Source organism: Telopea speciosissima, unplaced genomic scaffold, assembly GCF_018873765.1.
Source record: "Telopea speciosissima isolate NSW1024214 ecotype Mountain lineage unplaced genomic scaffold, Tspe_v1 Tspe_v1.0014, whole genome shotgun sequence".
In the NCBI taxonomy this organism is placed as follows: Eukaryota; Viridiplantae; Streptophyta; class Magnoliopsida; order Proteales; family Proteaceae; genus Telopea; species Telopea speciosissima.
This window is the reverse complement of record NW_025317350.1, coordinates 718,250-743,720: the sequence shown is the minus strand read 5'-3', so window position 1 is coordinate 743,720 and position 25,471 is coordinate 718,250. Positions and strand designations below refer to the sequence as shown.

The 25,471-nt window shown below is 41.5% G+C and overlaps 1 long non-coding RNA gene across 1 annotated transcript; it reads left to right on the top strand.

Moving 5' to 3' along the window:
• Positions 1–637: 637 nt before the first annotated feature.
• LOC122647221 lies at positions 638–25,007 on the top strand. Its single transcript, XR_006330824.1, has 3 exons — positions 638–648; positions 12,706–12,722; positions 24,842–25,007. It is a non-coding gene; the product is annotated as an uncharacterized LOC122647221 (long non-coding RNA).
• Positions 25,008–25,471: the final 464 nt, after the last annotated feature.

Genomic DNA, 25,471 nt, shown 5'->3' with positions numbered 1-25,471 from the left:
CTGGTCTTCCTAATTTGATTTGTTACCAATCTTTCCCATTAAAAAGAGCTTATAACTCTTTACACATATCTTCATTTCTGACTTACTGTTATGATTTTTTATCAGCCTTCCCCACTAAAAGATCTTATAAATCTCTGCACATTTCTTATATTGCATTGAATTTACCATCAAACTTGCAGGCTAACCAAGATTATAAAGGTGTTTGCCATGCTGCCTTTGCCCAAGAAGGTCATTGCAGGTCTCGAGAAATACCTTTCCCAAAATCCAATTAATTAAAATATTTTATAATGCATTGTTTGTGATTTTTTACTTTCTACAGTAGCCCTTGTTTTCAAACTTTTACACCTTCCATTAGGTCCTACTGGGTACAGATTCCCACACATACAATGCTAGAGCATTTGGCCAGTTTGCTACTGGAAATGGAATTGTAATCTGATTGGTTTATGTTTGTAAAGTATTGTTTATTTTGAATGCCAAGCTATAGCCTATAACAGTCTATAAATATAAGCCCCCCCCCCCCCCAAAAAAAAAAAAAAAAAAAAACCTTTTTGGCAAAATTAGGTTGAGGGAAGTGGGGTAATACACTTCCAGTGATCTGTATATATCTCAAAAGAGCACTGAAGACCCACATTAGATAGAGGACTAAGAGTCTAAGACTACTTTTTTTCTTTTTAAAACCAAGTAGAGGGAAGTAGATAAAACACTGTTGGTGATACATGTCTCAAAAGAGTACTGATGACACATATTCTTGTAAATGTAATCCTTTGAGACATAAATCAAATTTTCTTTCTTAACCTGTAGAGGGTACAAAAATAAAAAGGAAGAAAGAAGAGAGTAAGGGAGCAAGAAAGGAAGGAACACTCATCTATATGACACCCAATAACTTCTTGCTTCATGTTGCAGTCCACGGTATTTTCCTAGAAGCCATGTAGTCTCCATGCCCTATTCTTTAAAAATCACTATTGGATATTTGGAAAATGTTTTTATATATGTTTTTCTGCTGTGTATATTATCCCCATCTCTGGAGGACTATATTTTCATTTTCAGTTTGGCACTCTTCATATTGGTGAAACTTTCAAGTATTTTTTTTTTTTAAGGTTAGTCATCTTGAATTCTTGTTCTATTCCCTCTAGATTTTCATACCTTCTGTCATAACAAGTACTTCTATTAATGATTCAAAAATTTTGAATGCTTCTTTCACCCATTCTTACTGCCAATTCAAGAATTTGTTGAGTGATTTGTTTGTTATAATGAACTGTCATCTGGTTCTTCCTTCAATAAAGTTTCAGTTTTAATTTTGACTGTCTTATTCAGATGTATTATGTGTTGGATATTTCAGGGGTAGGAAACATTCTCTCGAGGAGTGCTATTGAGAAGCCTGGGCATGCCTTTGTTCATCATCTACTCACAAGAGTATGCCACTGTCTCATACTAACCAAAGTTGATGCTTCATGAAGAAATTGTTTTAGTATTTCTAAATAAATGGTGGGAAAATGATGCAATTCACCATTCCAAAACCAATCTCATGTCGCACTGCAGCAAAGAACACTTGTTGAATGCATACTTGGTTTTTTGCTTGCTATATATGGAGGCATATCATTTTAATACCGCTTATTGGCAACAATGACAGAACAATTTAGGGTAAGTTAATTTGATGTATTTGATGAGACAAGAACAATTTAGGGTAAGTTAATTTGATGTACTTGTTGAAACAAGGGAACTTTAGAAGTCTAATCTTTCGACAATGACATCCTCACGAGTCATGATAACATCTGAACAGAGTAATATGCCAAAGATCAGAGGAGCACAAGTACAAGTTATGTTGACTGATCATATTATCATTTGTGGAGTTAACAGTCATCTGAGCTTTATACTGAAGCAGTTGAATAAGAGTCATGACTTTGCATTTCTCCTTGGTACTATGGATTGGTATGAACAGAAAATTGGGCATGTTTTGAATGCTGACCATTTCATCGTGGCAGTGCATACTATTTTTGCCAAATTCTTGCTGGATTTTGGTATTTGGCGGTGATGATTTCGATTGGGTACTTCTTCTAATAATGGAAATTGTTTAGAAATTTCACTTCTTCTCCAAGTTAGTTGTTTGGTTACTTGGGACAAAGACCTACCTGTTACTTTCTGATTTAGTTGTGCTTTTTAGCAAAGGATTGTGTTCACTTTTGAGGGTTTTTTTTTTTTGATCAAGCAAAGGATTGTGCTTTTTAATTGTGCTTTTTTTTTTTTTTTTCTTTTGAGGGTCAACCTATTATAATCACTTAGGAGATTTTCTTCCTTTTTTTCTTTAACCACTTTAAAAAATCTCTCTCTCTCTCTCTCTCTCTCACATTAATCTCTAATGTCTCTCTCCCTTATTAAACCACCCACAAAGGCCACATGTACATTTGCACGTGAAAGATATTGAAGGATATAATGCTAATAATATAAGCCTAGACAACATGCTCTCTCTCTCTCCAACATATGGCCATACGTGCATTTGCACGTGTAAGTTTACTAGTATATATATATATAAAATTAATTCCCTCTTTTAGATCATCATGGATTATGGTGGTTGGTTAAGTTTAATCCATTACTGTTCATAAGTTATAACATAAATATACCGATCTAGTACCTGCTTAAGAATCAACCAAGCAATTATATAATTATTATTCTACCGCTTATGTTTCGAGTTCTAAGTTCCATGTTGCCTATTATCTCTTTAAGTTATTGTTTCCATTCCAATCAGTCTTCTCCTATGTCCACATACAACATTTTATGTTCTTGAGATTTTTTGTTCAGAACCTAATTTGTGGAGAATAAATCAAAAGGTTACATCTAGACTGTGGTCGGTGCAGAGCATCATCACTCTGATACCACTCTGTCATGCCCCTATCCCGATGTAAGATATTTTTCCACATAGGGGTATGACTGGGACAGTCACACATCTTCCCAACACCTACCAAGATTACAGATGTAGTGTCCCGAGCCACAGTCCACCCTGTCATCTCATTATGATGACAGAAAGGAACGTACCAAAAGGAATAAATCGTTCCAATTACAGAGTTAGCATAAGCGAAATTAAATTAAAATATGTGAAATTATCGAGTATCGATTCTCTAATGATAACACATATTACAATACCGATGTTCGTAACCATTCAATCTCTCCTAATAAGTAAACATATAGTTTACACATGGTTGTGGAAAGAATACAGAATTTAAATAATAAATAATTGCCCCCATGGGCACCACTCTTGGGTGTACATCTACATCCAAGCCACGGTCATCAGCTCTACTTGATTCCCATCCAACAGTGCTCGTCAAGAGGTTATCTGCATATAAACTAAAAAATGGTTATACAACGAGGTTAGCTACACTAGCTAGTGAGGGAGCAAAGGGGAATGCGCATACATCACACAAATAATATCAAACAGAATAATGCATGCTAATATTAGATTCATTTTCCACTTAGCACACAATTCTATCGTCAAGTATATGCTACTGTGATAACTCGGGAGACACTGAGGGTTACTTATCCTATCGCCCCAGTGAAACCTCAATTATCACAAGGGGACCTATGCAGGTAGAAGCCATCATGACCACCCAGTGGCAGACCCGATAGCCATAACTACCCCTGTCCCGATCTCTCCCACCTCCACGGACCACGGTGCTTAGACTATCCAACACATAAACCCCTGTTGGCAAGGGTCGTACCATAAGGGAACAAGCATCCTAGCCGCAGATATACTATATGCAGTCCTATCATCCCGAGAGGTATTCCTGGATGTATCAACGTCCCATTCCATCTAGTACCGGTACCGACGGCACGCACATACGATCGGGATGACATATAGCAGTTTTCATAGTTAAATAAATTGGGGTTTTCGGTACCGGCACATTCGGCACGTAGCTCGATACAATGGTGAGAATACTATCACATTCATAACAGTTCACATTTAAGAAAATCAATGCAATGCGCACAATGCTTATAAATATACCATAGCATGCTTAATATTGCTGATCATATAATAATCAAACCCAGCAAAGTCACCCAGAATCCACTCACCTAACACGGGTGTAGCTCGACGTGATTGGCATGAATCTCACCGAACATCGGGTGTCATCCGGCGTGGTTCACATGAATCTCACCGGTGCACCAGCCTAACATACAAAAGAAATCATTAAAACTGGTATAGAGGGGTCCTATGCTAGGCCCTCAAGGTTAAAACCAAGTTCCAACTAAGACAAAGGGTAAGAGCTGAAGGATCGTGTCTGGATTCAATAGCCAGGTGAATCCGCCCCAAGGGGTCCTCGTCCTAGGTCAGCCCAAAGGTAAAATCGTAGCGAGTGAGCGGAACTTACTTGGATCAGGTCAGCCCAAGCTCAAGGAATCTACCAAAACAAAGGGAAAAAGGAGGAGAACCAGCTCTAGGTCTTACCTTGGTGAGATCCTCCCATGGAGAGTTGGAATCCAAGGCTAGGTGAGCCCCCTTGGCCTCTTCCCTTCCTTTCCATTTATTCTCCTTCAACTTCTTCTTCCTTCTTTGTCTGGTCAGCAAGTGAAGGAGATGTGGGGCAGCCAGCCATTTTGGCATAGCTCCCATCTTCTTTCCTTCCCCTCTCATTCCTCTTCTACTTCGACTTCTTCCCTTTACTTCCTCCTTCTTCTCCTTCTCTTGTCTCTTCTCCTGCATGATTTGTTTGGGACGGAGATAGATAAGGGAATAAAGGGAATTCCTTTATCTTTAAGGGGTTAGAAGGGTCCTTAGGGTGTGTTTGGTTAGGGGTCTTAGAATGTAGTTTGGTCCTTAGGCTTTAAATGGGTTTTATTTTAGTTATTAGGCCATGTTTGGTCCAAGTCATGGCCCGTAGGTCCATTTAGTTAGTTAGGGTCTGTTTGGGTTGGGTCCAAGCCTCATTGGACTTATTAGCCCTTAAGCTTTGTTTGGTTTTAGTTAGGTTATTAAAACCCATTATTTTCCTAAGTTAGGCTTTGTGGGCCCCACCTACCCAACAAATGGTAAGGGTAGGAGGCCACATGGTCCAATGGTTCAATTATAGTGTCTGGGACACGGGAATGTGGGTCCCACAAAAAAATAGTCCAAAAAGGTAGATAACAGCACGGGCGGATCCTTGAGCGGATTCAGTAAGAGTGAGTCCGTTCGTGACTCCGGTGCTGCTGTCAAGGCCCAAACTTCAAGGAAAGTTGCGGGGCTTTGGCCCACATTTCCAGGTCTTCGAGGGGGTTCTTTTAGTAGTATTTCCAATTCAAAGTCATCAGTGTTGACCATGGTCATAAGGCATTACCCGTTGGGTAAAGTCTGGATTGCCCCGGGGTATAAGGGGATATTTGGGGTGCGGGTGTAATAGGTTGTGCGTTGTGGTGTGTCTCTACGCTCATACACAGTTGGGTGCAAAATGACCAGCACACCCCTATGTTTTCATAGGGGCGGAGCAGTCATTTGGCACTCGACTGTGTCTAGATACAAGCACATGCCATAACGCATGATCAGGTGGCGTTCCTTCCCCCCCCCCCCCCCAAAAAAAGGAGAAAGAACAACACTCGGTCATGTGTGTTGTGGCGTGTGCTTACACCCAAACATAGCCGGATATGAAATGACTGGCACACACCTGTCTTTCCATGGGGGCGAGGTGGTAAGTTTGCACCCGGCTGTGTCTGGGCACAAGCATGCGCCATAGTGCATGGCCGGGTGAAGTTCCTTTCCTCCCCCAAACGAAAGGGAGAAACAATGCCACCCGATCGTGCGTTGTGGCGTGTGCCTATGCCCAAACACAGTTGAATGTGAAACAACTGGCACACCCCTATCTTTTCATGGGGGTGGGCAGTCATTTTGCTCCCGGCTGTGTATGGGCGTAGAGCCACAAACACATGCTATAGCGCACGACAAGAAACCACCAAACCCAAAATTTGCATTACTTTTTCAATTTCACCTTGGACCTAGTCTCAAACTGAAACCAGACCAAAAACAATCCATTTCATGAGAGGATTTTTTTCATTTTTTTTCATGGTAAATTATTGCAGAAGACTACACTTGTTACAAATTGTAAGAATCATCCCATCTGGCTTATGTTAGGACGTGTTTGGTTCGGTGAACCAACTGGTGATGTATCAATGGATTCATGAATCTGAATTATAAAAACTATTTGGTTCAAATTGGTGGTGAACCGATTTGGGTTCATGAATCCACATGATTCCGCTTCTTCTATGTAAATGTGCATCATTTTTGGGTCCAGCTGTATAGGTGGACCCATATTTGATTCAACAAAATGTAACCCTACTATAAATACCATTTATTTTTGTGAATCTATTTTGATCCCCCAAACTATCAGGCAGAAGAACCACAACCCTCGACTGTTCATCTCAAGCGAAGGGAAAAGCACAGTGGAAATGAAACCTGCAACTACGACTGTTCGTCTCAAGCGAAGGTAAGATCACGACTCTCTCTCTGTCTGTCTCTGTCTCTTTCGTTATCTCTCTATGTCTCTCTATCGCTCTTGTTATCTCTCTCCATCTTTGTATTTCTCTCTCTCTCTCTCTCTCTCTCTCTCTCTGTCGCTCTTGCTCTCTCTCTTTTTCTCGCCTTCTCTATCTTTGGTTTTGTATACTTAAAGTTTAACCCTAGCAGGTTCTGAGTTATGAATGTGGAAATTGCAGGTTAGGGTTTTTTTGAAAAAAATAAAAATTGGATTGTACACGTTTGGTTTTGATTGCTAACCAAATTTTTTTCCAATTCAGGTTTTAGGAAATTCAATTAGGCTCAATTCTTCTCTTATTGAACATCTCCACTGGAAGATTCATCTTGGATTAACGCAGGTATGGCATATTGTCTTATTATTTTTTGTATTATTTGCTTCTTAATCTGTCTTATTATTTTTGTATTATTTGCTTTGTGGAATTATTTACATCTGATATTTTAACCTTCTTCTAATGGTACATCTGATATGTGCAACCTTCTTCTATTTCTTAATTTTGCCTTTTTGGGTTGCTTTTTTTGTGGCTGTGACTTGGAGAATCTAAAACTGAAGAAGTCTGTTCAAGCAATTTGAAGCTGACAAATATGTTAAATTTGGTGTGGCTAAGGAGAACAATATGGTGGTCACTAATAGTGCACTGAGATCACAACCACCCATTTTCAAACAATCAAATGACCCTAATTTATCTAAAAATCCAATGCCTCCTCCAAGATTGCAAGTTCCTGCTTCAACCGAAGTTCTCAAGTTCTATACTTGAACTCATATGAAGGAGGTTCCTATTCTTCTCTTTCTTTGTTTCTTTCTTCCCCTTTCTTTATTTCTTTTTAAATTTTTTTTTTCTTTCTATTAGAAAACAAAACTAAGACCAATCATTCACCCAAAAAAAAAAAAAAAAAAAACTAAGACCAATCATGTTTGTTAAGGTAATTTTTTTGTAGGTTAATTGGGAGGAGAATATCTGGTTCTCCAAGCAATTTTGTTGGGTCTTTGTTTCTAAGGCTTCTTGGGTTTAACTTTAGAGCTACTGTATCTTCTCAAAACCTTCAAAACTTACCTTTACTTTGTGGAGAAATGTGTAAGTTTGTTCCTCTCCATAGTTCAAAATGGAGTCTGGATTCCATAAATATAGGGAACTTGTTAGGTAATGGAGGAGTAGAGTGTTAGAAAATATATTTAGTTTTGTGCTAGGATTCTTCCTATTTCTGGGTCTTTGGTGATATGTGGGAAGGATATGAGAAGGAATTGATTGTGATAGGATCCATTTGAGGAAGTCATGGGGAGAATGTTTGTGAAACAGAAATATTGAAATTGTTGTCACTTTCAGATTTCCAAGCCTTGATGGCTTCTTTACACCTCACCCACAATAAAGCTTGATGGTTTCATGTTTTTGTAAATTCCAACTTCTACTTCATGGGTCTTTAGCTCAAATTGGTAGAGCACTTGGAACATGAGCATGTTCAAAGGGTATGGTGGTTCGAATCCACCAAGGCCCAAACTACTTGAGCTACAGAATATTGGGACCATTTCTTATATTATAGGAACTTTTTTAATTGTATTTTATTCATGTAATGGATGACAAGGATAGTTATTGGATATGAACACTATTAACTGTCATTTTAATTCAAGTTTAAACTTTAGTTGCATTCAAATTTCTAGATAATTGTTTCATATTCTAGCCATATAGTAGCCAATGTGTTGATAGGATCCATCTAAACCAAGCAGTTTTTCATACAAATTCAAGCTGAATCCAATTGACAGACTCAGGGAAACCAAACAGTTTTTCATATAAAGTCAAGTTGAATCCAACTGACAGACTCAGGGTAACCAAACGGTTAATCTGTCAAGACAACGGATCCACTGGTGCACCACCAATTGATTCCTCACCAATATCAACGCAACCACCACTTGGTTTACGCAACCAAACACGTCCTTACGTCAACTACCAAACCAGTAGCCCTTCCCATTCATTTGTTAGTCATTTAGTTAAGTTTAGTTTTTCTGTACCAGCGCTATTCAATTATATTCTTTTCATTTTTCTCTTTTATAATCTATATGTTCCACAGATACGTGCCCTAGATGGTTATCAGAGAAGTGTAGGAAAAGCCTTCCTTAGAACAGAAACGGTCTGACATCAGGAGACCATGAAAGATTCATCATCAGCACGATGGTATTTATAGTCTTACATATCACTTTGGATTTTTTCTAGTGCTTCAAAATTACCTTTGATCTCGCGTCTATCTCCGACAGTAAAAGCAAGAGAACTAGTTCAACTTCTATGCTCAAGCGAATGCAATCTTTTGGCAAGTGGTGGCAATGATAATATCGTTTATATATGGGATGCTTCTAATATGATATCATCCAAATTCTTGCATAGGTTCAGTGACCAGTATGAAACTATTAAATCCCTCAGTTTAAGATACTAGCCTCTAGTGGTGGTTTACAAGATTGGTGCATCAAGCTGTGGCCACCAAAAAAGTCTCCTGGTGATGTGGACGACCTGCAAGAGGGAGAAGGACATTGAAAGGCCCAGAGCTATCTCTAAGGGAGAACTCTCTGATGCCTAAGTCAGTCTGGTGCACTGATAAGTTCTGGTAAAGAAGGTACGGAGAGAGCAGTAAGAAATTATGAGTTGTTAGATCCTCGTACATGGGTTCCTCTTCCATTATTTATACCTAGAGTGGTTATCGAGGTGGTTGTTGAGTCCCACTGGCTAAAGCCAGGCCCAGCCTGGCCCATTTACTAAACATGTCGGGCTTAAGCCCGACACATTTAGTTACCGAGCGGTCTCCCCGTCGGGCGCCCGACCAGACCCACTGAATGCTACTCCGACCTAGCCTGACCTATTTGCTAGTTTTGAAACCTTTTGAACTGAATATTTATAAATTTTAGTGGCATGTTTGGTCTTTGGATGACCGATCAGGTTTTAACTTAACATGGGTTTTGAAAATTTTCAGCTCTTGGTCAATGGATTAGGTAATTAATACACACATATATGTTATAATATGGTCTCACTCTCATATCAAAACTGATGCAATAGCTTGATCCCATGTAGCATGAGTAAGCCCATAAGACGTTGGACTTTGATTGATATCTTGATTAACTTATTTATCCATATTTTTAGGACCACATGATTAGGAACTTTTTTTCACCGTTGATAAAAAACTAATAAACCTAAGAAGCAAGGAAGCAAAATATAAGTTGCTTATTCTATTACTCTTAATATGTTGAGGCCTAGTTAGGCTCGTTTAGAGTTAAACATGCCCATAGCCCGTTAGGACCCGATTATAGCCCGAAGCCCGATTGAGCCTGAGTAGGTCCGTTGAATACTTAAATAGACAGTCCCAGTGCAAGCTTTAAGCATCATGAGGTCCGACTAGGCCCGACTGGTTGACACCCCTAGCTCTGCCCATTACAACTGTTCCAACTTCCAGTAATGATCCATGAAAGGGCTGGGTAATTAAAGAGAAAAAGTTTCTCAGGATGTTGTTGTACTATCACCCTTTTACATTCATGAGGTTTCTATTATTTTTTTTCTCTTCCTTAATCATGTGGGTCTCATGTGGATGATATCAAATTATATGTCATCATTGGTGTTATATAGACGAATCACCACACTGATGTCCTAAGAACTCTATTTGTTAATTAATTATTGAATTTTTAAGCCTTGACTTTACTTCCTAAGGATATGTTTGGAAGCCCCACCCCTCCCCCTAAAAAAATAATGATGAGATAATGATTGCTTTATGTGTCTTTTTCTTTCCCCAATTTCAATTTTTTTTGTCTGAACTTTTTCTTTTCTTGGCTTCTAAACATAGCCTTAAGGTTAAAAAAAAGGCAAAAAGAAGTAAGTAGAGCTTGAGTAAGAATAGATTAATTTCTTGGCTTAATTATGGTCCCCTCTCTTCACTTTTTTTTTTTTGATAAACCCTCTCTTCACTCCCTATGAATGCAGGGAAGGAAAAACAAAAACAAAAACTGATTGAATTATCCTGTATAAAATAGAACTTTATACATCAATGAACAAATTTAATTTTGTAATTTCCACAATATCATGCATTGACAGATTAACTTCATTCTTAGTATCGTGCATACACAAATAAGCTCACCATCTCTCAGAAATTTTTTTCTTTTGGATGAATGATTAATATATTCAACAAAGTTAGAGAATTCTTTCTCTTCCAAAAAAAAAAAAAAAAAAAGATTAGAAGAAAGAAAAACATAAGAAATAGATGGAGAAAACTCCAATACAAAAAAAATTGCGTACATATATCCCAATAGCAAAATCAAGCTATAATGGAAATTCAAAGAGGATACAGTGCCATTGTTATAATTTAACGACGATCAAAATCAGAAGAAAGACAAAATCTAATCATGAATTGAAAGAAAAAAGAACAGAGAACACCAAAACCACAAAGAAACAAGAGAACTTGATAGAAACGATCGACATATGGAAGGTTTTAACAAGTTTAGTTGTAGTAACCAACTTGTACGTCAAGCTTTAATCAACTTGAATCCTTTCACCGCGCTCATCCAATGGATGGACTGGAGAGTAACGTGGAATATTCATCACAATTACAATGTTGCTTTAGACCTCTTCTCGGCTGTGTCTGGGCGCAGGCACACGCCATAGCGCACAATCGGGTGGTGTTCTTTTTCCCCAAAAAAAAAAAGGGGAAAGAATCCCACCCGGTTGTGTGTTGTGGCATGTGCCTATGCCCAAACACAGACATGTACGAAATGACTGGTCATGTGCTGTAGCATATGCTACCTGTGTGGCTATTTCTATCTCTGTTCCTCCTCCTATGAAATGACATAACTGCCCCCTATTATGGGGAGAGAGAGATAGTCATGGAAGGTGTGAGCGTACGCTACGTAGCTGGACAAGGAACTGAAGTCTCTTTATAAATGGGCGATAGAATGCTGCCGGGGCCTCCAGCGCATGCACGTGTGTCACGCCCCCATCCCAATAAGGAATAAACTAATAATAAAGGGGTGACTAGGACAACATGTGTTATCCCAAAAGACTACCAAGATCACGATTGCAGTGTTCCAATACACAGTCTTGGTCTAATATGAAAATGCCATAAAGTCAAAGTACAAAAAGTAAGGAATATTCCATTTCCAACGATCATAAAATAAGTGGAAGCGTTTACAGTAGTTACCTCATGTTCATACGGCTAAGTGATACATAAATAGTTTTGACGGGTATCCCGAATGACCATAGCATAACTATCCCAAAACATGTATAACAATAAATGTTTATACAAGGCATGCAGCCCCAAAATTAAAAAGGGGAACAAGTCCCAAGTGTCAATATGGCCCGTAGGCACAGTCGTCATAAGGACATCCATAACCGTGCTCCTCGGCCACGGCCTCAGGGTCCCCTGTACCGATATCATCATACTCCGAGGCCTGAACCTCGAGTCCTGTAAAATAAGCATCTCCTACAGCATCATCTAAAAAGGTGTGTACAAGAGGGGTTAGCTCCATTGAGCCAGTGAGGGGGAGGGAAAATGCACAAACACATAATACATAGCGAATAGTCCATGGTGCATGTAATTATTATCATATTGCCACCTAACTCACAATTCTAGGTCAAGGGCATATGCTACTGCAATAACTCGAGAGACACTATGGGTCCTTCCTTTTTCACCGTAGGAAATCCTTAGTTATTACCTTGGGGCCCATGCCGGCCGTAGCCTCATTCCACCCAGAGGCAGACCTCAATAACCATTACTACCCCTGTCCTGACCTCTCAAACTCTCCACAGGCAGTAGGTGCTCTGGCTACCAACACCTAAACCCCTGTTGGTAAGGGTCGTAGCATAGGAAACTGAGCCTAACCATAGATATACTACATGAACCCTATCATGTCGAGAGGTACATCCGAGTGTGTCAATGTCCCATTCCATCTAACACCCGGGTACCCACACAACACGGCATATACAGGCAGGAATGAGATGCAAAATACAAATCTACATAATCCTGGGGTTCCAGTGCCAGTACTTCCCGGCACCATAACCCAACATAAATCCATATCATCATCATCAAATAAGAATAAATACAAATATGCAATCATGCTCGAATGATAATGTAATAATATGATACATAAATCTATGAGTAAACAATGGTAAACAAGCCTAGACAGTCACCCAAACCCACTCACCGATTACTTGTAATAGGAATTTGATTAAGTGTTACGATTCCCGCTCGAGAGCATTCCCTTCCACGTGTGTTGGAGCCTAAAGAAGTGAGTAAGAGTGTGAGAGAGTGTAGGGGAGGCCTCATAGAGAAGCCCCACAGTTTACATAAGTTATAGGCCTTGAAAATAGCATCGGAGGCAACATTGGATGCAACACCGCATGCCTCCGACCTTGCCTTCGACCTTCCCTGTAGGCTTAGGCCTCATTAGAGGCCACGTCGGACTCAACAGTGCATGCCTCCGACCTTGCGTCCGACCTTTCCTATAGGCTCAGGCCATATCGTAGGCAATGTCGGACTCAATAGTGCATGCCTCCGACCTTTCCTGTAGGCTCAGGCCTCATCGGAGGCAACATTAGACTCAATAGTGCATGCCTCCAACCTTGCGTCCAACCTTTCCTATAGGCTCAGGCCTCATCAGAGGCAACGTCGGACTCACGCAGAGCTCTGGCTCCAATGCAACCCAGGTGCAATTTTAAGGTCCTTAACAGCCTAGAAATGTCCCATTTGGTTCTTTAAGCCTCAAGGGACTAGGGAGGGGGTGTCCTAGAGTCTATTTGGGTTTAGAAGTACCCAAAAACCAAAGATTAAAGGGATTTAAAGGGACCAATTACTCCATCTGCAGATTTGGGGTTTACCCTAGGTGGTTGAAATCTTAGGTCAAGCGACCCAGTTGGAGATCTCAAAGGATGTAAGGAAATAGGACAGCATCCTATAAGGGGAACCAAACATGGATCAAGCCAACCATTTGGGTTTCAAAAAGGAAAACCCAATCTTGGGGCTGCAACCCAAAGAACCATCCAAGCTCAAATGAGCAAAAGGGGAAAGAGAAAAGGGGGGAAAGGGGCACTTGTCTTACCTAGTTTGAGGTACACAAGAGGTGCCTACTTTAAAGCTCCATGCCCTGGCAACTATTTCCTTCTTCTTCCCTTCCTTCTCCTTACTAACCCTCTCTCCTCATAACTCCCTTCTCCTAGCACGATTAGGTTAGGTAGAAATGAGCTAAGACTAATGAATAGCCATACCCACCTCACTTATAGCAAAGACCTTTATTGTCCTATTTGGATAAGGCCTCATAATTGTAAACCTAGGGTCTGTTTGGGTGGGGTCCTTTAACCGCCCTCCTTATACAGTTTTAAAATCCTAACTTAGGCCCCATGGCCCACACAAGGTCAAGTTAGTAAAAAGGGGTAGGGGTATGGTCAAACATGGCAGGGCACCAATAGCACGCTAGCCACAGGGCATGTGAGTTCCACACAGGGTCTCACCCACAAGAGTCCTTGTCAGCAGCATCGGATGCAGGGTCGGATGCAGCTAGTAACCTTGCATCCAATCCGAGTAGAAAGGTGGTTCCCACAATAAGAAGTCAGGGCTTTTGTACCATACCTCGAGGGCTTTGAGAGAGCAGTAAACGCACAACAAAATTAGGTCAGCAACTTACCCCTCACTCGTCAAGGTGCAACCTCCTTGATACCGAAGAACTTTCCCACCGCAATGCTAAGTTCATCACCAAGTAAAGTGTCTAAATGGGGCGATACGGGGTGTGCCATTCAATACTCCTCACTCTTAGGATTGGTACTTGGAGGGTAGTCAACCAAGTCGCCATCGATGAATTTCCTCCACTCCCGTTTAGGAATCTTTCCTCGATAGGCAACTCATGTCGAAGTCAACAATCTTGTAGCTTGGTTTAACCACCATCGTGAACAGCTCACTAGCATACATGGTAGCACCCTCTACACGTCACAAGGATAAAACAAAGAAATATTAGGATACCGGGTGTGGGTATAACATTCTCTCTACCTTACAAGAAATTTCATCCCCAAATTTTGCCGTGCCTTGTAGCTAACCTAGGGAAGGGTACTTTGCCTGCATCTCAACTTCTGCTTCCCAAGATGCTTCTTCTTTCGGGTGATTGCACCATTTCACCTTCACATAGTGGATAGGTCGGTTGCGAAGGTGAATGATCTTGTTGTCTAGAATCCTTTTAGGCTGCTCCTTGTAAGACATATCGGCTGCAAGTGTCAAACCCTGCCCCTGGCTGGCTAAAATTTTGATTGAAGGACAGGAACCCCTGACATGGCATCCAAGCACACTGTGGAGTATTACCCCAGTGATGAAATTTAATGGAGAACCCCTAAGGATGTCCTCCTACTTACCTGTCAGAAGATGGATTGCAGATCCCTGCAGTTGCATAGCCCACAACATAATGTACTGCTTGGACTCCATGTACTCTCTCTCCTCTCCATAAATGTGGGTCCCACCCCTAGAAATAAGTGTAAAAGACCATGGATGACATGTGGGTACAAGGCCCTGACCCTGGGTAAAACCCCTGTACAAACCCACAGAGATACAGCCTTACTGAAATCTCTGGGTGATGCACTGGGAGATGCAGACATCACCCAAAGACATCGCCCAAAGTGGAAAATGTAATATTTTAATGATTTGATCTGTGGGGACCACCCATATTGGACATGGGCACCCTCCATAGGTTGAGGGGAGTCTGAGGGACCACCTCATACCCTTGGATCACTGTGGATCCCACCTGAGTGCTTAAAATGACTGAGAGTCAAAAATGCATTTTCAAAAGAGGCCTGGGCAGCCAAACAGGCCCTAGTTAAGGGCTGGCCTATAAACAGGTGTACCTTTGCTCATTTAGAGCTCTTGGTACTATTGGAATCATGGAGAGAAGAAGAAGAAAGAAAAGAGAGAAAAGAGAAGGAGAAGAAGAAGGAAAGAGAAGGAGAAGGAGGAGACCTCACCTTGGCTCAAATCTGCTCCAACATCCATCTTCAGCTCAGTTCAGGTATAAATTTGAACCTATACCTACTATTGTGATGCTGCTATTGATCTTCTCCATGTATCTCTGGTGTTCTGGCAGCCTTTCTGACCATTGGTAGCCCAGAACAGCTGGGGGCTGCCATGGACCATCTCAGATCCAACATGCAAACATGATGCATGAAGGATCTGAGCATTTTATGGTGATATTCATATCTGTTCTTCACCTGAGACCAAAACCCAGGCTGTGCCAGACTGCACTACACTGTTACACCAAGAACAGGCAGTCTAGGCTCAGATTTGTGTGCCCTGGCTGCATGCAACCTAGCGTTGGATTGTAACAGCCTTAGATTACTGTTTTACACATAAAACCAGCCTTGCATGCAGCCAAAACCTTGATTTGCAATTGAAGATATGTTGGGTTACTATTTACTGGGCTGTCTGGGCAGCTCCTGGCAGCCAAGTGGTGGGCCTAGGTGAAAATCCACAAAGACCAGTGCAAAGTATACCCCTGGGGGTCCATGATGACCTAACATGCATGGGGAGAAGATCCATGCACTGCCCATGGTAAAAAACCATGGAATCTCAACCTGTTCTCGATTTTGCAATCTCTGGGCGATGCACTGGGCGATGCAGACATCACCTAGAGACATCACCCAATGAATGAAACTTGTAGAAATGCTAATCTGACTTGGGGATCTTCACCCATGGGCCACAAATTAGTGTAGGAAGGTGGAAAATGACCAAAATGCCCCTCCCCACATCTGTCCACATGAATGAATATCTTGGGTACCCAAGTGGGCCCTGCAGGGCTTGGAAACTCTGTGAGGTGGTCCTGCTGCACTGCCAAGTTGGGGACTGTACTATGAAGCTTAAATAACCTAGGAACATGTACCACCATGATAAATGACCACTCTACCCCTAAACCACAATCTCTGGATGATGCACCGGGATATAGGCTTAAGGCCCAGTGCAAGGCCCAGAGAGTTCCAAGTGATGACCAACTAAACACCAAGTCAACCTAATGAGCCTAGATCAACCCTAGGACGTCCAAAAATAGTTTGGAATATTAAGTAACATATTTCTGATTTATATCTAGGGTTTGATCCAGCGCTCGAGGCCTACTGCCAAACTACAGCCGGACTGAAACTGCAACTGAATTTCTAGAACCAGACCCAGGTGAGTGAAATGTTATCGTGTATGTACGTGTAACAATATTATATACGTCGGCAATTTAAATTCTTTATTCATAATTTTTTGTTACTTATTCAATTAAAATCTCTCAATTATTTCAGATCGTGTGACTGTTGATCAACTCTGCTTGAGATTACCATGATGATTGTGATTGATAGACTAGATGTCTTAGTCGGCTTGGAAATGAGGCTGGTGGTAACCCGTAGTATAGGATACGATTGACACCGCCCGACTCCTATGATGTCATATAGACATGGGGTTAGAGATTCATCGCCCGTGCTATGCACCCTTGCCAACAGGGGTTAACGTGTTGGATAACTGTGAGGACTACCGTAAAACCTCGGGCATTTACGTCTAGAAGCCTCAGCACAACTGGGATGCCCTAGGGTCAATATGCCGAGAAGCCTCGGGCTACAAGCTTGGGAAGCACTAATAGGTGAATCATGGCTATATGCTACATAAAGTTTATCCTCGAATTACATGTCGGGAAGCATCGAAAGGTGAAATTATATTGAGTCAGTTACCTCACTAGTTCAATCATAGGGGGCTGGTCAGGCTGACCATCGAGAGCATGCTGGAGCTGACTGGTCCTCTCCGACAACTCAATGGGTGTATCGTGGGAAGGGGTAACCAAGCCCGTACTAGGGATACATGTATTGGGGATTGTAGTAGCACTAACCTGCCTTAGCTGTATTGTTAGGTGGCTATTAAATAATCTGGACTTGCATATCATGTAGGATAATGTGGTTTGTGGATGCATATGCATGCATGATAATATGTTTTCCTCACGAGCTCGGTGGGGCTCACACTCTGTTATATATGTTTTTCTTTCTAGATGATTGTGCAGATCGATGCTACTGTGGCATGGAGGCTCATTTCAAGGAGGAGAGCCCTTGTGATTATGATGCTATTGGTATGGACCCCGACGAAGGTCGTGCCGATGATGCGTGCGTTCTCAGTGGTTATTGATGAAGACCAGTGAGGGGCGCACTTGATGCTTTTTATCTCGGGGACTCCTTTTTGTTTCTGATAGGAGTTTATCCCTATTCCTATTCTTGTTTAGTCTTTTCTTTCCTTTTTGGGGTTGAGCTATCTCGCCCTGTATATATATGTACTTTTCATTTTGCTTATGTATATATCATCTTTACTTTTTAGTTTGTGGGTTGTACTGGGGAATGTATCAGAACTTACATATGTATATATATCACAATCATTCCCGTATCGCTATGCTTTCTCTTTCTGGGTTATAATCATAGATTATCTGTAGCACTCTGATCTTACTTATGGTAATGTTACGAATGTGGTATCATGAATGTATTAACTGCTTCTAGATCCATGGGATTTGGCGGATTACCGTTATGCAATTCGGGTCACCTACCTAATCCTCCTAGGGGGTGGTTTGGGGTGTGACAGCACCGGTGGTTCTTGTGATAGAACATGACTTGGGTCATGAACGTACTTCCACAACATTGACACATGGAATACGTCATGTACCCCTTCCAAAGATGAATGAAGTGCTAACCAATAAGCCACCGGTCCGATTCTCGCCAGGACCTCATATGGTCCGATAAACCTCGGACTCAGCTTGCCTTTCTTGCTGAAACGCATCACCCCTTTAGTAGGTGACACCTTCTACTAGTAACTCCTGATCCATCCTTCTTGCTTCCTCAGCTAGTTTCTCATTGATAGCCAAGGATCCGAAAGACAGGGTTTGGGATTTCTGGCTCAACACATCCACCACCACGTTTGCCTTACCCAGGTGATAATGGATGGTGCAGTCATAATCCTTCATTAGCTCCAACCATCGCCTCTGTCTCATATTAAGCTCCTTCTGTGTGAAGAAGTACTTGAGACTCTTGTAATTATTGTAGATCTCGCTCTTCTCACCATATAGGTAGTGTCTCCAGATATTTAGAGCAAAGACCACAGTTGCAAGCTCTAGGTTGTGGGTTGGGTAGTTCTTCTCATAATCCTTTAGTTGCCAAGAAGCATAGGCTACCACCTTCCCATCTTGCATCAAAACGCATCCGAGGCCCATCTTCGATGCACCACTGTAAACTACCATTCCCCCAGTACCATTAGGAATGGTGAGTACCGGAGCAAAAACCAACCTCTGCTTGAGTCCTTGAAAACTCTCCTCACACTCATCTGACCACTCAAACTTCACTCCCTTTGGGGTCAGTCGAGTCATAGGAGCTGAAATTTTTGAGAAGTTCTCTATAAACCTCCTATAATAGCCAACTAGGCCCAAAAAACTGCGAATATTTGCCACACTCTTAGGAGTCTCCCAGTCAACTATCGACTTGACCTTGCCTGGGTCAACTTCAATTCCCTTGGCAGAGACGAGGTGCCCAAGGAATGCCACCTGCTTCAGCCAAAATTCACACTTACTAAACTTGTCATATAGTTACTTCTCCCTCAAGCGCTGCAGTACTAGGTGGAAGTGGTCTGCATGCTCTTCTTCGCTTTTGGAGTATATTAGGATGTCATCAATGAAGACAATGACATTTATCCAGGACATCGTGAAACACACGGTTCATCAACTCCATGAAGGCGGCCGGGGAATTGGTCAACCCGAATGACATAACCAAGAATTCGTAGTGACCATAGTAGGATCTAAATGCTATCTTGCTGATGTCGTTGTCCCTGATTTTCAATTGATGGTACCCCAATCAAAGGTCAATCTTTGAAAACACCTTGGCACCTTGTAATTGATCGAACAAGTCATCAATCCTGGGTAGAGGATACCGGTTCTTGATTGTAAGCTTGTTGAGCTCACAGTAGTCGATGCACAACCTCATACTACCATCCTTTTTCTTCACAAACAAGACTGGTGCTCCCCAAGGAGATACACTAGGTCTAATGAAACCCTTCTTCAACAGGTCTTGAAGCTGTTTTTCTAGCTCCTTCAGTTCCATTGGTGTCATCCTGTAGGGAGCCTTAGATATTGGGGTTACACCCAGTACTAGGTCTACCATAAACTCTGTCGCACAATCCGGTGGCAACCGTGTCAGATCTTCTGGAAAGACGTCCGGAAAGTCTCTTACCACACTTATCTCATCCATAGGCTTAATCTTAGCTTCAGTATCCACCACAGAGGCCAGGTAAAATTGGCATCCTTCATCTAATAGCTTCTGGACTTGAAGGGCAGAAATTATAGCCTTCTTGGGTCTATCTTGTTTAATACCCTTGAAGGTAAATTCTATACCCTCTTATGGTTTAAACAGGATCTTCCTCTTTGCACAGATTAGATTGGCACCTTGGGCCAATCCATACCCAAGATCACGTCGAAATCCTTCATATCCTGCACTATCAAACTTGCTGCTAACCCACAGTCACATACACATACTGGGCAAGGGGCATAAATGTCAAACCCACCCCTGACTGGCTGGGGATTTAAAGGTAGGATAGGAAACCCCTGACATGGCATCCAAGCACACTGTGGAGTGACACTCCAGTGATTGAACTTAATGGAGAAGCCCCGTGGATATCCTCCTACATACTTGCCAAAAGATGGATTGCAGACCTTTGTAGATGTATAGCCCACTTCATAATGTACAGCCTGAGGAAGGTACTATCCCTTGACTCTAGAACCCTTGGACTGAATCCTAGTTCTAGGCTAAACTAATGATGACCCTCATCACCATCCTATGTTTTAGATAAAGCATTTTTAAACCCAAACATCAATTCGCACGATTGATTTGATGATGAGAACCTAATTCCATACATGTATCTTAAATCCCAGCATAAATGATAAATTCTGCTAATTTACAGATTTACCTTATCTGAGTAAAAGTGATATAACTCTACCATCCAAACTTCATTGGTGTTGGTTCTAATTTTGTTGGAAACTAGACTCATAGGGAAACATTTTATTAGAAGAACCCATTACCTAGATATGTCTCTAAGTTAGTTAAAAGCTTAGCTGAAGTTGTTGTCAAAATCGGATCCTGCTGTTTTAACAGGTTGACCTTTGCGTAATAAAAATAACATAACTTCATCATCCAATCTTCTTTTCCTTTGATTCCAATTTTCCTAGAAACTATATTTATAGAGATTCACTTTTCTAGAAGGAACCATGGACCAATTATGTCTCTAAATGGACTGAAATTCAATTTCAATCCAAATAATTCTGCAGATGAATTCTCTGGGCGATGCAGCAAGGCCCAGTGACATCACCCAAAGTGGGAAATTGCTGTATTTTAATGTACAGATGTGTGGGGGCCACCCATATTGGACATGGGCACTCTCCATAAGTTGAGGGAAGTCTGGGGGACCACCTCATACCCTCGGATCACTGTGGACCTCACTAGAGTGCCCGGAATGACTAAGAATCAGTCTAAAAATGCATTTTGAAAAGAGACCTAAGCAGCCAAACAGGCCTCAGTAGGGGGGTTGGCTTATAAATAGAGGACCCTTAGCTCAGTTTTAGAGCTCTAAATTCCTGCTGAAACCGTAGAGCGGAAAGAAGAGAGAAAAGACAAGGGAAAAGAGAGGAAAGGAGAGGGAGAAGAAGAAGGAAAGGAAGGAGAAGAAGAGGGGAAGCTGCTCCTACACCTAGGCTGGAATTTCGTGGCCTCCAAGCATATCTCAGGTATAAATATATATACCTACACCTGCTGTTTCCCTCTTTCTGAGCCAATACATGTGATGTTTTGCTCTTTGGACAGCCTAGAGCAACTAGGATCTGCCCTGGACAGCTGCAGATCTGCCATGCAAGCCTAAGCATGGAAGATCTGTGATTTTTATCTAATTTTATAATTCTGGTTTGCTGTTTATGGGAGCTGATTCTGGCTATGCACAGCTGCACTGCCTAGATTCCCTTCGGACTATCAATTTGTAACCCTGGATGTAAGGCATGGCTGCAGAGACCAAACCCTAGGTGGTTGCAGCCTTGAACCACCAAGATTCATGCATCTCCAGCCCTGCATGTGGCTGAAACCTGCTTCCAAGCTTGACCAAAAACCCTATGACACTATTCATCTGGGTTGCTTGGGCAGCCACTGTCAGCCTGATGGTGGATCTGCTGGGCGATCAGACTAGGGCAGATTGGAGGCTATCACTGGGGCTACACAACACCCCTGACATGCAAAATATCCAATATGCCCTCAGCCCTACAGGTCCCACCTTGGAAACTCAGCCCAAGGTCGATTCTATAGGCAATGGGCCATGCACTGGGCGATGCAGCAAGGCCCAGTGAATGGAATCTTGCTGTAATGAAGGGTAGATCTATAATTTCTTGCCTACAGTGATCCTTGGACATTGTGGGATGTGGAAAATGACAAAAGTACCCTTCCCCCACATCTGTCCATACTCAAGAAATGATTTGGAACCCAAGTGGGCCCCGCAGGAGACTGTAACCTTGCTATGCTTGGTCCTACAGCACAAACAAGCTGTGGATAGCACTGTAGACATGTTCTGACTTAGAGTCAGGTGCAGACATTATCAATGACCATTTTACCCCTGTGTCACAGACACTTGCCCATGCACTGGGACATGGGCCTAAAGCCCAGAGCAAGGCCTGGAGAATTGAAAGTGATCTCGAACTGAGCACCGAGATAGACCTAAGAGCCTAGAGTAACACTGGGTTATCCAAAATAGTTTGAATAATTAAAATAACATATTTCTAATTTATTGCTTTAGGATTTGTTTCCGTGCTCGAGGTGCACAGCCAGATACCGACCGGAACTGAACAAACATCTAAACCAGTAGGATCAAACCAAGGTGAGTGGAATTATACCATGAGGGTGAGCACTCAATTCAAAAGATTGATGATCAAAGCAATTGAAGCCTTAGTCCAAGCTTTCAAGACATCAAAGGATCATGAAGTAAGAAGAACACTTCATAAAGACAAACACTCAAGCAAAACAATGGAGCTCAAGACTTGAAGTGTATTGAAGACTTAAAGTTGTATTAAATTATGAAATTGTTCTTAGGTCACAAATTGATGTAATGCACACACACACACACACACACACACACACACACACACACACACGGATACTTACATATAGAATGATCTTAGGAGGTTTATTTGAACCCATTTCATATGGCCAAGACCAGTGGAATCGCCCTAAGTCAGTCCAACATGGGATTTAAACCATTTTAGCAAAAATGCTGATTCGGCATACCGAATCTAGAAATGGCATACCGTTTCTGAATAAACCCCAGACATGATTTTCCCAAAAGCAAATGGCTTGCTCCAAATTGGATCCGGCATACCGGATCATGATTCAGCATACCGAATCAAAAAATCTGACCGTTGAATCAACAGCTATATTTCTATGTGATTTTGGTGATCCGGCATACCGAATTGAAAATCAGCATACCGAATTGATGCTGTTTCTGAATCCGAATTCAAAAATAGCTCTCTTTAGGTTTGAACTGCCAAGTCTATAAATCGGCTCATTGCTCAAACACAAGCTATCTATCACCACTACTAAGAGACAACATCATAAGCTCTGTCATTCTAAGTGCCATAGTCTCAAGTGAGCATACATTGATCGCAAGCATTCATTGATCACAAGCTCACACACTCAAGCTCCTCCACCACATTAAGCTTCAAGCTTCAAAGTTGGAAGGTAGCACACACTTCTACTAAGGTTGAGGTAACATTTTTACTTAGTAGTTATTTATTACTGATTGACTCCTTTTGCTCGGAATCAAGATTGATTAAGTCCTCTTTGTTTGGAATCAAGATTGATTGAGTCCTCTTGCTCAGAATCAAGAGTTGTGGAACAGTCCTCTTGTTTTCTCTATCAAGATTGTTTTATTTAGTGAAATTCTCTCTAAGTTGGAGAGGAGTGGATGTAGGCAACATTTGGCTGAACCACTATAAAATCTTTGTGTTATTTGTGCAATTGTTTTAATTTGTATTAATAACCTATAATTTCGCAAAAGATTTTATTACCTACTAGTTTCACCTATTCACCCCCCTCTAGGTGATTTCACAAGGTTGGGGAGAAAATTATTAATTTTACATTATAACAATATATTTTTTTATAATAAAATTATGGGTAAATATCATACCCCTCCCCTCTAAGTATCCATAATATCAAATTCCTCTCCCGGATTTTGAATAATTATAATGCCCTCCCTTACTTTTGAAAGATTCTATCAATCGTACCCTAATTGTTAAAAAACGCCATTAAGTGATCATGTGGCATTTACAAATTTTCTAAAACCCCATAATACCGTTAATGTTATTTTATTTCAATTTTGGCCTCTTCAACTTCAAAACCCCTTTTGCGTCTTCTTCCTCCAAAAGCCCCTCTGCGTTTCTTCTTCTTCTTCTCTTATACTAGTTCAATGCTCGGAATAGTCTTCTTCTCTTCTGCTACTTTCCTTATCTAAGTAAATGTAAGCAATCAATCACCCACCTCTTTCTCTTCTCTTCTTATTCTTCTTCTCATTTTACTAAATGTAAGCGAACATGGAGTGTGTTATAGGTTCTTACTTTGAAGAACCTTAAATCTGGTGTCATCGTTTGAACGCGACAAAGTCCACATATGTTGTAAGCGAACATGGAGTGTGTTGCAGGTTCTTACTTTGATTAAGTGTTTATGGATGGGAAAATTACACTGCCACCCCCTGAGGTTTGTACCAAATGTAGTGCGACCCTCTGTGCTTTCAAAATATACACCCATCACCTTTATGTGGATAGTGTTAAGTATAAAATTTAAATGGCAATTTTGTCCTTCAATTAAAATAGCCCTATTCTAATTTTTTATTTTTTTAACATAAAAAGTGGGACCCACTACTATTTTTTCCTCTTCTTCTTTCTTCTTCTTCTTCAACCACCGTCCCACCACCACTGCAACCTTCGTCCCACTCCTTACAATCAAAGCATCACAAAGTGAGATCTTGGAGCATAGCTCCTCGGGAGACAAGAATAGTCGGTTTTGTTCCCAACGATGGATCTTTCAAGGTTCCACCTTTGGACTCAGAGATCCCCTTAGACTCTGAGGTTTCTTGTGCATTTCTAACGACCGTACATCACGATCGAGAAGATGAAGCCTTTAAGGAAACAGAGGATGAAGGCTTGTACAGAGGAAGAAATGAAGATCGAGTAGAAGGTGAGGAAGTATTAGAAAGAACACTAACTACGATAAAGCATTTAGCAGATCCCTCTCTCTTTCTCTCCTTCCAAACCCTAGAATCTTTCTGTACTTTTTTCACAAGTTCTGTCAGTTTAAGGGCTCAAAGAGGTGTGGTGAGCAAAGAAGAAATTCGAAGATGTTGGAACTGAGGCTTGTGCAGGGGAGTCTGTTTAAGAAGGTGCTGGAAGCAATCAAGGACCTGGTGACCGATGCTAACTTTGACTGCTCGGCCACCAGTTTCACACTCAAAGGCATGGATTCCAGCCACGTTGCTTTAGTAACTCTCCTCCTGAGATCTGAGGGCTTCTACCACTACCGTTGCAACCAGAATCTGTCCCCACTACTATTGCGACCGGAATCTGTCCATGGGGATGAACCTCAAGAACATGTCCAAGATGCTCAACTGTGCCAGAAACGAAGATATCATCACTCTTCAGGCTGATGATGGCAGTGACACTATTACTTTTATGTTTAAAAGCCCAAATTAAGATAAGATTGCAGGTTTTGAGATGAAGGTAATAGACATAGACAGTGAGCATCTTGGAAACTCTGAAGCGGAGTACCAAGCCATTGTTTGTATGCCTTCATCTGAGTTCATCGTAGGTCATTAGTGATGGCCTCAGCAGATCACCATAGCAAGAACCTGAGGCAAGTCGTCGGTGATGGGTTTGACGATCGCCTAAGGCAAATCGCCAAAACCTTAAACCCGCAT